This window comes from Puma concolor, chromosome B2 (genome assembly GCF_028749965.1).
Source record: "Puma concolor isolate L17-30 chromosome B2, mPumCon1.1.hap2, whole genome shotgun sequence".
NCBI lineage: Eukaryota > Metazoa > Chordata > Mammalia > Carnivora > Felidae > Puma > Puma concolor.
Genome location: NC_141671.1, coordinates 54,508,857 through 54,524,697, shown reverse-complemented (window position 1 = coordinate 54,524,697; position 15,841 = coordinate 54,508,857). Strand labels below are relative to the sequence as shown.

At 40.2% G+C, this 15,841-nt stretch overlaps 1 protein-coding gene across 3 annotated transcripts in view; it reads left to right on the top strand.

The window, feature by feature from the left end:
* The window catches only part of COL21A1 (collagen type XXI alpha 1 chain), a 210,861-nt gene that overhangs the window by 21,427 nt on the left and 173,593 nt on the right, over positions 1 to 15,841 (top strand). Inside the window, exon 1 of one of the 3 annotated variants that reach the window (XM_086707102.1) lies at positions 13,423 to 13,900. The exons of 1 other annotated variant lie outside the window; for it this stretch is intronic. The gene's annotated coding sequence lies outside the window, so the exon portion shown is untranslated. Of the gene's footprint in view, positions 1 to 13,422; positions 13,901 to 15,841 lie in introns of those variants that run through there. One more of the 3 variants, XM_086707101.1, reaches the window with a different exon arrangement.

The window sequence follows — 15,841 nt, the reverse complement described above, 5'->3', positions numbered from 1 at the left end:
ATTTCTGTACATTAATTTTCTGTCGTGACTTTGCTGAATTCATGTATCAGTTCTAGCAGACATTTGGTGGAGTCGCGTTTTCCATGTATAATATCATGTCATCTGCAAAAAATGAAAGCTTGATTCATCTTTGCCAATTTTGATGCCTTTGATTTCCTTTTGTTGTCTGATTGCTGATGCTAGCACTTCCAACACTATGTTAAACAACAGTGGTGAGAGTGAACATCCCTGCATGTTCCTGATCTCAAGGGGGAAATCTCTCAGTTTTCTCCCATTGAGGATGATATTAGCTGTGGGCTTTTCATAAATGGTTTTTATGATGTTTAAGTATGTTCCTTCTATCCTGACTTTCTTGAGGGTTTTTATTTAGAAAGAATGCTGAATTTTGTCAAATGCTTTTTCTGCATTGATTGACAGGATCATATGGTTCTTATCTTTTCTTTTATTAATGTGATGTATCACGTTGATTTGCGAATATTGAACCAGCCCTGCAGCCCAGGAATGAATCCCATTTGATCATGGTGAATAATTCTTTTTATATGCTGTTGAATTCGATTTTCTAATATCTTGTTGAGAATTTTTGCATCCATATTCATCAGGGATATTGGCCTGTATTTCTCTTTTTTTGCTGGGTCTCTGTCTGGTTTGGGAATCAAAGTAATGCTGGCTTCATAGAATGAGTCTGGAAGTTTTCCTTCCCTTTCTATTTTTTGGAACAGCTTAAGAAGGATAGGTATTATCTCTGCTTTAAATGTCTGGTAGAATTCCCCAGGGAAGCCATCTGGTCCTGGACTGTTATTTGTTAGGAGATTTTTGATAACTGATTCAATTTCTTCTCTGGTTATGGGTGTGTTCAACTTTTCTATTTCTTCCTATTTGAGTTTTGGAAGTGTGTGGGTGCTTAGGAATTTGTCCATTTCTTCCAGGTTGTCCATTTTGTTGGCATATAATTTTTCATAGTATTCCCTGACAATTGCTTGTATTTCTGAGGTATTGGTTGTAATAATTCCATTTTCATTCATTATTTTGTCTATTTGGGCCCTTTCCCTTTCCTTTTTGAGAAGCCTGGCTAAAGGTTTATCAAATTTGTGTATTTTTTCAAAAACCAACTCTTGGTTTCATTGATCTGCTCTACTGTTTTTTTTTTTATTGTATATTGTTTATTTCTGCTCTGATCTTTATTATTTCTCTTCTTCGGTGGGGTTTAGGGTGTCTTTGCTGTTCTGCTTATATTTCCTTTGAGTGTGCTGTTGGATTTTGTATTTGGGATTTTTCTTGTTTCTTGAGATAGGCCTAGATTGCAATGTATTTTCCTCTCAGGACTGCCTTCGCTGCATCCCAAAGCGTTTGGATTGTTGTGTTTTCATTTTCATTCATTTCCATGTATTTTTTAATTTCTTCTCTAATTGCCTGGTTGGCCCATTCATTCTTTAGTAAGATGTTATTTAACCTCCATGTTTTTGGAGGTTTTCCAGACTTTTTCCTGTGGTTGATTTCAAGTTTCATAGCATTGTGTTCTGAAAGTGTGCATGGTATGACCTCAATTCTTTTATACTTATGAAGGGCTGTTTTGTGACCCAGTATGTGATCTATCTTGGAGAATGTTCCATGTGCACTCGAGAAGAAAGTATATTCTGTTGCTTTGCATTGCAGAGTTCTAAATATATCTGTCAAGTCCATCTGATCCAATGTATCATTCAGGGCCCTTGTTTATTTATTGATTCTCTGTCTAGATGTTCTATCCATTGCTATAAGTGGAGTACTAAAGTCTCCTGCAATTACCACATTCTCATCAATAAGGTTGCTTATGTTTGTGATTGTTTTATATGTTTGGGGGCCTCCAAATTTGGTGCATAGACATTTATAATTGTTAGCTCTTCCTGATGGATAGACCCTGTAATTATATAATGCCCTTCTTCATCTCTTGTTATGGCCTTTAATTTAAAGTCTAGTTTGTCTGATATAAATATGGCTACTCCAGCTTTCTTTTGACTTCCAGTAGCGTGATAGATAGTTCTCCATCCCCTCACTTTCAATCTGAAGGTGTCCTCAAGTCTAAAATGAGTCTCTTGTAGACAGCAAATAGATGGGTCTTGTTTTTTTAATCCATTCTGATACCCATTCTGTGTCTTTTGGTTGGAGCATTTAGTCCATTTACATTCAGTGTTATTATTGAAAGATATGGGTTTAGAGGCATTGTGATATCTGTAGGTTTCATGCTTGTAGTGGTGTCTCTGGTACTTTGTGGTCCTTGCAACATTTCACTCACAGAGTCCTCCTTAGGATCTGTTGTAGGGCTGATTTAGTGGTGATGAATTCCTTCAGGTTTTGTTTGTTAGGGGAAACCTTTATCTCTCCTTCTATTCTGAATGACAGACTTGCGGGATAAAGGATTCTCGGCTGCATATTTTTTCTGTTCATCACATTGAAGATTTCCTGCCATTCATTTCTGGCCTGCCAAGTTTCAGTAGATAGGTCTGCTACTACCCTTTTGTGTCTACCTTTGTATGTTAAGGCCTGTTTATCCCTAGCTGCTTCAGAATTTTCTCTGTATCCTTGTATTTTGCCAGTTTCACTATGATAATGTCATGCAGAAGATCAATTCAAGTTACGTCTGAAGGGAGTTCTCTGTGCCTCTTGGATTTCAATGCCTGTTTCCTTTTCCAGATCAGGGAAGTTCTCAGCTATGATTTGTTCAAATATACCTTCAGCCCTTTCTCTCTCTTCTTCTTCTGGAATTCCTATGATATGGATATTGTTCTGTTTGAAAGCATCACTTAGTTCTCTAATTCTCCCCTCGTACTCCTGGATTTTTTATCTTTCTTTTTCTCAGCTTCCTCTTTTTCCATAATTTTATCTTCTAATTCACCTGTTCTCTCCTCTGCCTCTTCAAACCACGCTGTGGCCACCTCCATTTTTTATGAACCTCATTTATGGCATTTTTAACATTAAAATTCTAACTGAACCTGCCCACACTTATTTCTCCATCAATTGATCAATATATTTACCTCCTGATGGGGAAGCACTATTAGTTTCACTCTCATGTGAGACTAAAAAGCATATAGCCTTGCCCTTGAAAAGGGCCATAAAACCCTCATTTTAATGTTATTTGGTTGGTGGAGTGAGAAAATAGATATATAGGGTTCAAAATCTTAAGTCTAGATTTTACTCATCCTTAGTATGAAACTAATTTATATCATGGGGGATATAGTTTTGAATCTCTTTTTCTTTGAAGCTTTACTTCTGGCACTACATAAAAGTGATGTCTTGATTCTGATTCTGACTATTTACTTGTTACGTTTTCAAGGATCTAATTTGACACTAAAAATTTTCATTTTTTTCTATTCATAGGGAAAATATATTTCTTTTAAGTAAGAAACTTTTAGGGACACTAGACATGAAAGGGCAGGAAGTAAGAGTCACTCTGCTAGTATTTGAAGAGAAAACACAATGGATGCCTATGAAATGAATATTTTCCATCTCTGTCCACATTCCTATATCCACCAGAGATAAAGGGGGTAGATCAGAAGCCCTGGAAGTCATCCTCAGACTAAGCTTTCCAGATCCTTAAAGAAGAGCAGGGCGAGTGTAACTAGGGTGGAAAAGTGATATGAGACCATTGAATTAGCTTTAATTTTAGCCTGGTCTTAGGCTGCTTGGCGTCGAGAGAACTTCATGTTTATTCAGCAACTATTTAATGGGTTAAAGTGCCTCCTAAAAATACTCCAGAGTCCTGTAACTTGTCCTTACGAAAAATAATCAGAAAAACTTATAGGGAGACTCTATAATCCTAATGCCCTTATAATTCATCAATCACTAGATGAGAACCTTGAGTGAGGATCTTTTAGCTGAGCCAAGCAGACCTCTCAGAATTGTCACGGTTCACGTTTGCGGAAAGTGTATAGCGATTGTGATTACCCTGTGTATCACATCTCTCAGAGCCCAGCTATGGTGGGAAATGGGCTGGGATTCTCTTTAAACCTTTGTTGTTTTCCTTTTTTTTTTTTTTTTGTAAATCAGGTACATTGTGGCTTTTTCAAATTCAGGCTCAAAGGCTTTATCAAAGTTGAGCTCCTGAAATGCCTGAGGGGAAAGCCACATCTCTCCTGTACACAGATTCTAGCAGATGAATCTGCTACAGAAGAGGGACTGCTCTTTTGAATAACTTGGCATTTCTGCAAGGTGGGCAGACAGCCAAGCCAAGGCATTCATCCCCGCCCTTTGCTGCTTCACTGAGGCTTCCTGAGTATGCTTTTGGCCAGGGAAAAACCTTGGCAGAGCAAGAGGGAGATATTTCTCTCCCTGTTCCTTTACAACAAGATGTCAGGCAGGCAGGTGGCCTAATTTATGATGGCAAGTTCTAGAGACTGCATCTAATGAAAAGAGTCATGTATGTCTTTAAGAAAAGATTAGTTTTACAGGGCTCTGTGCAGTTAGACTGGGGCAAAATCTATATAGACACTAAGTACACATACATTCTCCCTTTTAAGAACAACAATCAGTCTAGAAGGTTAGAAAAGAAAGATATTATCCCCAGAATTGAAAAAGAGAGTAATGAATCTAGAATACAGTTTGTTCAATTAGCTCTGATTTAGAGAACATGAGAAGTAGGAAAACAAAATGCAGGTTATAATGTCTGATTAGGACTATGGCTTGCCTGTCCCACAGAGGTTCAAGCACTTTAGATCTGGGAAGGCACCATAGGTATCATTTCATCAACATCCTAATTTTTCATAAGGCATATGATGAAATCTCTCTTAAATCTGGTCAAAGTGACTTATATAAAAACAAAGTATTGGGAATTAAACAGAACTGAAATGTAAGGGAATGAGTGTGAGCCATTTACCTGGGGGAAAATGTAAGTTGGATAATAAATGACTTATTATGACAGAAAAAAATCTAGGATTATTAACATGAATTGGGAAATTAAACAGTATAGGGTTATCTCTCTTTTTTATTTATGTATGTATTTATTTATTTTAAAATAGGAAGAGAACACAAGTAGGGGGGTGGGCAGAAAGAGAGGGAGAGAGAGAGAATCCCAAGCGGGCCCCACACTGTCAGCACAGAGCCTGCCGTGAGGCTTCAACTCATGAACCGTGAGATCATAACCTGAGCTAAAATCAAGAGTCAGAGATGCTTAACTACTGGGCTGAGACACCCAGGTGCCCTGGATTGTCTTTTCTTTTTAAAGCAAGCAGCACACTGTAGGATGTCTTCTCCAAGTGGTTATCACTGATAATTCCCTGTATGAACTATTTATTATTCAGGGTCCTATGCAGCCCTTGAAGCAATCTCAGAGTGATGCTAAGCAAACCCTCAGGGGAATAAAATACGACCTTTAAGAAAAGTTAAAGAACCAGGATTTCTAGAAAATACAAAATTTTTAGAAAAACACATTAAACAACTTCAGTATCTTCAAATATTTCTCATTCTACACCCCCTCCCCACACACACACATGCACACTCACACATCCATTGGAACTTGAAACACTAATTTGATATATATCACTGCCGACTTCAAAGTTAATGGGAAGTGAGCTCTCTCTCTCTCTCTCTCTCTCTTTTAATCTATCCCAGCCCATTACTAACCATGTCTATAAGGAATTCAGGGACTTGTGGAATCCTTGTGGACAGGCCTTTATTTCCAATTTTTAAAAAAAGTTTATTTATTTTTGAGAGAGAAAGAAAGGAGAGAGAGAGAGAGAGAGAGAGAGAGAGAGCACAGTGGGAGAGGGTCAGAGAGAGAGGGAGACAGAGAATCCAAAGCAGACTCCGTGTGAGGACTCCAACTCATGAACCATGAGATCATGACCTGAGCCAAAGTCAGATGCTTAATTGGCTGAGCCACCCAGGCACCCCTCTATTTCCAACTTTTAACTGTAACTCAAAGGAACACCAGTACTGAACATGTACTTTCACTTTAGATACAAAATTTTAATCATAAGTAAATTAACCAACAAAGAATTTATCTTCCTTTTACTTTTGATGATGCCTGTATATAAATGACTTCACCACAAAAGCCAATCGCCTCTTCCATCTTGACAGTAACAACCATAATGAAGCATCTTTTGAAGAGTTTCTGTGGAAAGGGGTCTAACAAGAAATCATTGCCGCAGCTGGCTGGAAATAGGGTAGTTACTCATTTCTGTTATGGTTTAAATCTAGGGAAGTTGAATTTGCCTTTTAGCCCTAAAATAAAAATGTAAGAAATGTGACCCAAACCTTGGGGAATGTGAATTCATTCAGTGTTCTCTTGGCTAGAAGAACTTGGGACTCTGAATGAAAAAAAGAGAAGCTATGAAATGGAATAATTAACTCTTTCTGACTGCACTTTTGGTGTATTTGTACTTTTTTGCAACTTTTCCTGCTGATTTAGGTGTCTCACATTTCGATCTGAGAACCTGCCCTCGGAAATAATAACTGTAGGTCACCCAACAAAATTAGAATATGAGTTAAATTATCTTGAGCTTTTGGGCTTTTATGTACATTTGTTACTTTGAAAACATGTTTATTTATTTATTTTGAGAGAGTGGGAGAGGGGCAGAGAGAGAGAGGGAGACAGAGAATCCCAGGTAGACTCCATGCTGTCAGCTCAGAGCCCAGTGTAGCAATCTCACCAATCCTAGATCTTGACCTGAGCACAAATCAAGAATTGGACACTTAACTGCTGAGGCAGGTGCCCTGGGATCTTGGAATTTTAAAGGGAATAAAAATATTCATTTTTGATGTCAAGCTCTAATATTAAGCAATGATATTTAGCATCTCAAGCTATAAATTTAAGAAGGATTTAAGATACAAAATGATTTTTTTCATGTATAACAAAACATGGTATTTATTAACTAATTTATATTTTTATTTAAATTCAATTTAGTTAACATATAGTAAGTACTGGTTTCAGAAGTAGAATATAGTGACTCCCCACTTACATACAACATCCGGAGCTCATCCCAACAAGCGACCCCTTTTATGCTCATCACCCATTTAGTCTATCCCCTCACCTACGTTGCCTCCAGCAACCCTCATTTTGTTCTCTGTATTTAAGGGTCTCTTATGGTTTGCTTCCCTCTCTATTTTTATCTTATTTTTCCTTCCCTTCCCTCATGTTCATCTGTTGTTTCTTAAATTCCACATGTGAATGAAATCATATATTTGTCTTTCTCTGACTAGCTTATTTCACTTAGCATAATACACTCTAGTTCCATCTACATTGTTGCCAATGGCAAGATTTCATTCTTTTAGATTGCCTAGTAATATTCCATTGTGTATGTGTGTGTATACACACACACACACACACACACACACACATCTACTTTATCCATTCATCAGTCGATGGACTTTTGGGTTCTTTGCTTAATTTCACTATTGTTGATAGTGCTGCTATGAACAGTGGGGTGCATGTGCCTCTTCTAGTCAGCATTTTTGTATTCTTTGGATAAATACCTAGTAATAGACACTAAATGATTTTATATTGACATTCTGTTTTCTTAAGGCTCTTTCAGCTTTGAGTGTTCAGTTTAGGACTCTTCTCACTGAGAGTAACAGAAACCCAATTCAAATTGGTTTAAACAAAAGAGGGATTAATTGACTTAAGGGAAAAAAATCTAGAAGTAGGACTAGGTTCAGTAATGGCTGGATGTAGATATTCAACTGATATCTGTTGATTGTACTTTTTTCCTGTGTTTCTGTTGATGCCTGTGTTGTTTCCATTCTCACTTAGTCTTCTAGGAAGATTCAGACTTACATGGTCCCTAAGGTTCAAAATCCAAGAAAAACAACAACAAAAACTCCTCTTTCCGTCCCTTCCACAATTCCAGAGAGATCTCTGCCTGGCCTAATTTGGGTCATTTGTTCATCCCCAAACCAGTCTGTGTGGATGATTTCTTCCGTGGATTGAGTGGTCCAGTAATGTTATCATGGGGGCCAAAACTAGGGACCATTAGAATCACTACTGAAAAATCATGGACCTTTGGGATGTGAAGTATTTTCCAGTTATTTCCACGGTAGGGCTATTATATGCCATACCTACTTAGAATACAATCAGTGTATATTAACCCTTTGGATTTAACCATCAAAGTGTGTGTATGATACAAGAATGTAGGTGTTGAAAGGAATAGAAAGTAGTCTCTACAGTTGGTTCTGAAAAGTCTCTACAGCTAAGGAAATAGCATAGCTTTCCTTTCTCCATAGTAGCTGTATTATTTTGTCTTGCACACACAGCACTCATTCCTTCTTTTTATGGTACCAGGCATCCTGATTTCCTTTGTGGATTTCTTCTTTCCCATGGTAGTCAGTTTTAGTAGGCCAGTACAATTAGATGCCTTGTTCTTTCCTAATCTGAGGGGTTGACTGATGGCCCAACCTAGGCCAATAAAATTCACTATCTTTATACATTGAGTAGATTAATATATGAATGGGAAAAGTAGCTCATTTCTACCACCAGTGGTATCCTTTTAAACATGCTAAATAGTTCTGTTATCTGTGATTTCGTCTGGTTCTTCTTTTCCTAATGTTATTTTCCAGACCTTCTGTGACCTACTCATATATTTCAAAAGGATTCATTTTCTGTGTAGATTGGAAATAGTTTCTGTGCTTGTAACCAGAAAGCCCTAATTGATACAGAAATTGGGGCCAGAAGTAGGGTGATACAAGTCACAATGCTTAAAATGTAAAATTATCTAGGCAAGGGAGGATGGAGGGTGGAAAAGATGCTATCCAGGGCTAGGAAGTTGGCCACCATTATTATGCAATAGGAGGAAAGGTTGTTAAGCTGTAGCCTGTAGTAAACTGGGATTCAGACCATTTGAGTCTTTCAGAAACACAGAAGGTAAATGTGAAGGTATTGATGTTTTGGGGATATATTTTAGTAGGACACTAGAAGAAATTGACACGTGAGCTAAAACTCATTTCAAAAACAGGAAAAGTTGGGTGAAAGAAAGCCTTTTTATAGTCACTGAATGCAGCCTATAAAATGAAATGGCATAAAGCCTGGTGCTCTGGGGACTTGGATAGTTGGAAAAGCCAAGTTCTCTGGCCAATGATAAAGCTTGTAGGATCAACAGTAGGAAGGTAGGAACCACAGAAGGAAATAAGAAGCCTACTCTCCAGGACCCTTGCATGTACCTCTTGTTATGAAGTGTCTGATTGTCAGAGGGGATAATGACATTTATTGCAAAAATGTAGTTGACTCTTGTTTGGAGTCAAAGGTCAGAGTGGACAAGACTCTCCACCCCACATTCCTGTTGATAATTGCTTAAATGGAGGCTAGGAGATGGTCAGAACACTGAAACTACTTCCGGAAACTGGAATCCTCAGTAGATGTTTAGATTCAAGGACATGACTCGCTAAGTTAATGACCTTTAGATTCTAGCCTCGGGAATTGAAAGAAGCCTCCTAGAGTTTAAAGGAAGTTGTCTTCTCAGATAGACCTCAACCTTGGCAACAATGCCCTTTGATCAGTGATCAAAGGAGATGCTCCTGGGAGAGAATTAGCAGCTACTAGTGTGCTGACCAGGACACTTACTTCTCTTCTGTGGAACAGTCTTGGCTGTTCCTGTTTAGCAGGATATATTGACAGTAGTGGTGGTATATATTTTATTCTCTCTCTGTCTCTTTTTTTTTTTTTTAACCAAATCGGGGGTCTTTATTGAAGTTACTTGTTCTCTCTCTAATATTGATATTGGTTAATTTTATCATTTAGTCATGGTTGTTGGACCATGTAAACCTGACCAAGAAAAATGCACATCTTGGATTTGGAGCTGCATGTCTGATGAGGTTTTGGGTTCTCTTCACTTGGGAAAAAACTTTATTTGGAGCCTGAACAGCAAAAGGTGTAAATGTGGTGAACATTTGTTGCTTTTTAATATCCCCTTCTCTCAGGTTTGTTTCCTCTTTTTTAGTTAACAGAGCCCTGATTCTATCTGAAGAAACGCCATCTCCCTCTTCCAGTCTGTGGACCCTGGGTCGGCTCCGCTCCTGACTCCAAGGATGGAGCATGTGACCTAAGCCTCTTCATTTAGCACCCTGGATAGTCCTCACATGGGAACTGCCTCAAGGTTGGCCACCTGGTCAAGCAATTTCCTCATAACTTTGGGAACTACTTAAGTCCACACTGCATTTGAAGGAGTGCTACTGGGTACAGCTGATTTTACGGTCAGGTTGATCAGACAATGCTTAGTTTCTGGTTGTCAGCTGGTGTACTAGGATCAGATGTTTCTCCACCACTGGCTTCAGGTCTGTCAGATCCCCAGATGAGGGAGTGGGCTTAGAACCCAAGCCAGCCTAACTGGACTCTCTCTCTGGACTTTGGGTCTTAGGCAGAGTGCTCTATGAGCAGGAAAAATAGACACAGTTTGTTTTCTCATGCTGTGTTGCCTTTACCGGACTGTTGGGCAGTAATCGCTGCACAAATCTTGGCCCGACCAGTCTGTCTTTGTCTGAGCCTGATTCTCCAGGCTTCCTATCATTTCTGTGGCCACTATCTTTCTAATACATTCCTTTGCTGTTGAACTCATCCAGAGTTGCTTTCTGTGATGTGCATCCCCAAGACTGTCAGGTAATTAACCTTTTCCTTTTCAAGCTGCCTATCGTACTTCTCACTCCCTTCATGCCTGCCTTTGTTTGATTTAAAGGGTAAGACTGGCTTGGGATGATCCTGCCTGCAATCCGAGAGAGAGTATTGGAGAACTGCTGCTTTTGTGAATGGTGCATTAACTGAGGGTGATTTTAGCTACTTCTGAAGGAAGACAGGGGCTTGTTTGGTTCACAGCTCTATCCCAAAAGACTAGCCTGATGCTTGGAACAACATCAGTGCATTCAGTGTATATACACTCATGTTATTCTCCCTTGGTCTTGTCACATTAGCCAATTTGTTCATTCAATAAATATTTGTTTATTGTTCACATGGGAATATAATGGTGAGCAATACAGATATGACACTTGCTTCTCAATGGTACTGACTTTTAGTTGTCGCTGTGTGGCTCAGCTGTGGTAGATTGGTTAAATATGTTTTAGCTGTTGCAAATTTGAGATTTTTTAAAATGCAATAATATAGGCTTATTCTTCTGGAGAACAGGAAAAATTATTGGCTTGAGCAGGATTAAGCCCTGAATAGTCAGGGCAGAAGGCATTTCTAAGAGAGCAGTATATCAATTATAGGCAATCTTTTTGTAACACAGTTCCTTCTATATCCATATTCTGGGTTTGGATGGGGCCAAGATGAGACAAAGGGGACTGTAAAGGAAATGAAGGATTTTTTTTTGGTCTCTTCTGTTCTGGTTATGGGATCTATGACTAAGCTCTCTGTTACCGAGGAGGAAGAGGCTATATTATAGATCTGATACAGTAATGTCCTAAAACAAAAATTGGGAAATTTTATTTGGCAAGCATGTTCTGTTTTCTAAATTTTAAATTTACATGTTTATGGACAAGTCTTAAAGTGTTTAATAGATAATAAATACGTTTATTAAACAAATAAAAATTAAATAACAAATATTTTTTTAAGTTTACTTATTTATTGACAGAGAGTGAGAGAGAGAGAGAGAACGAGCTGGGGAGGGGCAGAAAGAGAGGGAGTCTGAGGATCCGAAGCAGGCTCTGTACTGTCAGCATGCCAGGCTCGAACTCACGAACTGCAAGATCATGATCTGAGCTGAAGTCGGATGCTTAACTGACTGAGCCACCCAGGGGCCCTAATAAATAAGGTATTTATTGAGGAATACAGTAATTTATTTTTAATATCTAATTCATATTATTCGAGAAAATAGCCCAGGGAATTCAGACTTTGCTAGAATATCTGGGTTTATGGTCACCGTATTCGTTTTCTATTGTCACATAACAAATTCTCCAAAACTTAGCAGCTTAAAATGACACAAATGCAGTATTTCAGAGTTTCTGAAAGTCAGAAGTCTGGGCACGGAGGGTTCGAGGCAGCAGAAGTTAAGTATGGCTAGTGTTTCAAGGATAAGGGGGTGAGAAGGTGGAGAGGAAGCGTCAAGTCCTAAGTGTGGAGAAAAGTCGTGGAGACACGTTAAGGAATTCAGAGCTTAAGAGCAAAGGAAAACCATGTTAGTGTTTTAATCAGGAGAGGGTCATATTTACTTTAGAGTGAAGACTGAGGCAAAGTCCTAGCTTGAGCAATTGGATGACTGGTGGTGACTTTGAGAAAGGCAAGAAGGCAGAGAGGAGGAGCAGGTTTCTAAAGAGGAAAACAAAGATAATAAACTCAGGCTTGACCACGTTTTATTTGAAGTGCTTGTCATTCATACAAATAAAGATGTCCCTCTAAAAGTTGGAGAAAGAGACGTGGGTTGGAGATGTAGACATGGGAATACCTGGAAAGCTTTTAACCATTTAATACATGAAAAGCAGATTTGAGAATCTAAGAAGTCATTGAACATGTCCCCAGATAATTACAGCTATATATATATATATGTATATATACACACACACACATATATATATATATATACATATGTATATATATATATATATATATATAGCTGCTATCTATGTCTCCTTATTGGGAAATTGTTATGTTTTCATTGATATGACCTAGGAAGAAACATATTTGCATACCAATGGACTATAACATGAATGTATAAATGAATGAGTGAAGAAATGCAGAAAATGACAATTCTCCCAAGATGTTTGTATCTGACCTGAATTTAGGATTCAGTTATTGAAGGAAGGCATTTCTTTGTGAACATTCTCCCCTGGAGATAAATTAGTTCACACATTCATTCAGCTGATATTTACTGAGCACCTACTATGTTCCAAGTATTGTTGTAGATGCAGAAAGTGAGGCACAAAACCAATTCTCGCTCATAGAGCTTACCTTGAGATGGATGCAAAACAAAAGAACAAATAATACAATTTCAAAGAGTGGTGAGTAATCTGTTGAAAATAAAGTGGGGTTGGGGAATGTGAATGGTTGTGTGAATTTCATTTGGCTATAGTGTTCAGGAAGGACTGTCTGGAAGAGGCATGTGATACCTGAATGAAGAGAAGCAGGAACTGAAAAACACACTGGTGGCAAGCAGGCCACATGGGGTGGGGAAGCAGTGTGAGAAGTGGGGAGAGTGACAGGTGAGGGGGGGAAAGGGAGCCAGGGCACAATGGAATTCTAAACACAGGACAGTGAAAGAACTTTCTTGCGCTCTGTGAGTAGTGGACAGAACAAATGAGTATTCCTTTATTGTCACAAAGGCAGTCACCTTGTTCCAGGACTTCCTGTAACTTTTAGGTCCGCAAAGGCAACCGCCTACCTATGTGAAAGTGAACTCCCCTCAAGTGTTCTGGTAGCTGTTACCTTAGGTCAAAGACAGGTACAACAGTCAGCTGCAGGGCGGAGCAGGGTGACTAACCCTGGCGACCCCTGGGGGCCGTTCTCAAGGGCCAAGCGAGGCAGGCCACCTCTGATGAGTGCAGGCGACGCTCCCCAGGTCCTCGCTCCCTTGGTGCTTTTGCCCTCTCACCCTCTGAAAGTCGCCTTTAACCTTCCCGCTTCCCGGGGAGTCCCTCAGTCCGCCACTCCAGTCGTCTACTTTCTGGTCCTGGCAGGATTTTAACTGAGCGTGTTTCTACCAGGGTTCCACTAGTTTGGAGATCGCGATCCAAAACCCACCCTCTGGCCTTGCCCACCGGAAAGGGGGCGGGTGGGGAGCGCGAACCTTATCTCCCGGGCTCCGCCTCCAGGGGGCTGAGAGCAGGCTTCACAGCCGCGGCGCTCGGCACTGGTCGCTGCGGGGAGACGGGGCTCGGGGCGGAGGGCAGCAAGCCCGCTTCGGCCCAGATTCTGCCCCGGTTGGGGCAGGTCACTCCCTGGAACGCCCCCGAACCCTTGGTGCAACACGCAGCTGGTTGCGACGCCACCCCGACCCTGGACGCTGCGCCAGGTAAGGTGACACTGCCTTCTCCCCTCTCCCTGCTGGCCCTCCAGGGGGGCTGCAGCCTGACGTTTTGGTTGGCCTGAGGGTACAGTTTCTCCCTGCGCTGAAACGGTTGGTGAACTGAGAGGTAAGTCCCGCACCCAGGCTGGAGGCTGGGATGTCAGGGTTTGTCTTGCAAAGTTACTGAGTGCTAACGGATCACGGGAGGTTCGCTGGGTGCTGATTTCTGTCTCGAGGTGTTTGGCCCCGAGAACGAATGCTGTGCGGTCAGGTACCCCCTAAGCCCAACGTCCCCCTTGGAAGAGGCGGTGGCGTCCACACGTGGCGCGCCGGGAGCGTGGGTGAACGCGCAGGACGCTGCCCAGAGGCTCTTGAAGATTCCTGCGCTGTACGCGCGCGTGGGGGAGCTTCACAAACTTGGTGCTTGAGCAGGACCCCAGGCCAATTAAATCAGAGTCTCTAGGAGTGGGGCTTGGGTCGTCCACATTAAAAAAAAAACAAAAAAAAAACCCCAAAAAACAAAGCAAAACAAACAAAAAAACCCCAACTCTTTTCAGGTGATTTCCACGTGGAATAGTTTGGAAACCAGTGAGTTAAAGCAGTGGTTCTCAAAGTGTAATCTCTGGTCAGCAGCAGGAGCCTCACCTGGGAACTTGAAGGGACACTTTAGGGCACAGACTGAAACTCTCAAAGTAGGGCCTAGCTCTCTGTGTTATTTGAGTCCTCCAGGTGATGCTAGCATTTGCTTGCTTTTGAGAACTATTGGGTTGGATCTCAGTTAAGGGCAAACACCTGCAGATTCCCCTCCACAGAAGGAGAAGGAAACCATACCTTTCGGAAAATCCGAGGTATGCATTGGTAGGGTTTTACCCATATTGAAAAAAAAATCATACTGGGAACTTTGGAGGATCCTATAAAGGGTATAGAGACTTAGCCATCATCTTGAGCAATTTTGACATAGTGGAATTTGCATACTTTAGGGGAGAATAGGACTTTTATGTTCTTAGAGTTGAAATGAAGCCAAAGAAGAAATGTACATAAGAGTTTTCTAGTTGTAATAACATGAATCTTTGGCTCCCAGCGACAAGATTCCAGATCATCCCTGTCATCAGTGTACATTACAGGACTTTTTTTTTTTTTTTTTTTTTTTTTTTTTTTTTTTTTTAAAGCAGTTGGAGGTTTAAGGAATTTATGCCAGTTCTCCAGAGTGAAGGGGAATTCAGCATTGCAGGTCTCTGGATTATCTGAAGTGGTTCCTTTTTTCTTTTAATAGAGATCTGAGATTTCAAAATTTTGGCTGAAAAGATTCCAGCTGTTTCTAAGTCATTAGTACAGAAATAGAATGACTTTGCAAATAAGCTTAAATGGATTAGAAAATCTGACATTGGATTAAAAAGCTAGAATAGGCATGACTCCAGCCCCAGCACATGTGTGGTGTGGTGAACACAGTGCTAACTGTAGCAAGACATCCTGTACAGAGAACGTTTATTTTCCAAGCTGGTATTTGCTGTGCGAGTTTGTGACTGTAGTATATAGGCTTGCTAAGGGACAGGTACCGAGCTTGTGTTTAGAGAACTGGGGAAAATACAGGTAGTGGTTACGAACAGGAGGCTTTGAGGCTCAAGTCTCAGGTTCAAAATGTGCTCTTCTGCTTCCCTGTGCTCTGGGAGGGTTGCATAACTTTTCTGAGCCTCACTTTCCTCATCTGTAAAATGGGGACTGTGGTAGTACAATAATGCATACTTTTAATTCTCACATTGTTGTCAAAGTTAAATGAAATAATACTAAAGTGTTTAAAATAGTAAATATTTGTTAGCTTGAAATACACACACCACACTCAAACTAAGAAAAAACCTAACCCCAAATACTTTTTGAAATGAAAAATATGTTGATACTGCATTAGATGTTGTATTCACATGTCAACCTAACCCTTAGAATTTACAGTATTTACT